The sequence below is a fragment of the Arachis hypogaea genome, chromosome 19 (assembly GCF_003086295.3).
Source record: "Arachis hypogaea cultivar Tifrunner chromosome 19, arahy.Tifrunner.gnm2.J5K5, whole genome shotgun sequence".
NCBI classification, from domain to species: domain Eukaryota; kingdom Viridiplantae; phylum Streptophyta; class Magnoliopsida; order Fabales; family Fabaceae; genus Arachis; species Arachis hypogaea.
Window position 1 is genome coordinate 90,271,215 of NC_092054.1, and position 983 is coordinate 90,272,197.

Sequence of the window (983 nt, forward strand, 5' to 3'; positions counted from 1 at the left end):
ACTGTAGAAGTAGCATTCAAAAGCCAACCATCCATGCCAACAATTTTGAACTAAAACCACAGCTCATCACCCTTGTTCAGAACAACTGTTCGGAGGAGGAGGTGTCCAAGAAGACCCAATCAACATCTAACTACCTTTCTAAGAATATGTGACACAGTGAAGTCTAATGATGTTCATCCTGACGCCTATAGACTGCTCTTATTTCCATTATCACTCAAGGATAAGGCAGCCAAGTGGCTGGAGTCTTTCCCAAAGGAAAGCTTGACAACTTGGGAAGATGTGGTGAACAAATTCTTAGCAAGATTCTACCCTCCTCAACAAATCAATAGGCTGAGAGCTGAGGTCCAAACTTTCAGGCAACAAGATGGTGAGACTCTGTATGAAGCATGGGAGAGGTTTAAAGACCTAACAAGGAGGTGTCCACCAGATATGTTCAATGAATGGGTGCAGCTGCACATTTTCTATGAAGGGCTCTCTTATGAGTCAAAGAAGACCGTAGACCATTCATCCGGAGGATCTTTGAACAAGAAGAAGACCATTGAGGAGGCCATAGATGTCATTGAAACTGTAGCAGAGAATGACTACTTCTATGCTTCCGAAAGAGGGAACACGAGAGGAGTGATGGAGCTAAACAATGTAGATGCTCTGCTGGCTCAGAACAAGCTCATTACCCAGCAGCTGGCTGACCTCACCAAGAAGATGGAGAGGAACCAAGTAGCAGCAATCACTACTTCATCAACAACCCAAGAAGGAGTGAATGAAGAAGCAGAGGGTAGTCAAGAGCAAGCCAACTACATTGGGAATTCACCTAGGCAAAACCATGATCCATACTCTAAGACCTATAACCCTGGATGGAGGAATCACCCAAACTTTGGGTGGGGAAATCAACAAGACCAAGGCCTAGATCAAAGATGTTCAAATCCCAACAACAATGCAGCCCACCAACATTTTACATCTAGACCATATCAGCACCCACATAACCA

The 983-nt window shown here is 44.4% G+C and overlaps 1 non-coding gene across 1 annotated transcript; it reads right to left on the minus strand.

Moving 5' to 3' along the window:
- Positions 1 to 327: 327 nt before the first annotated feature.
- Positions 328 to 434, minus strand: LOC112781122 (small nucleolar RNA R71). The gene has a single exon (XR_003191916.1). It is a non-coding gene; the product is annotated as a small nucleolar RNA R71 (small nucleolar RNA).
- Positions 435 to 983: the final 549 nt, after the last annotated feature.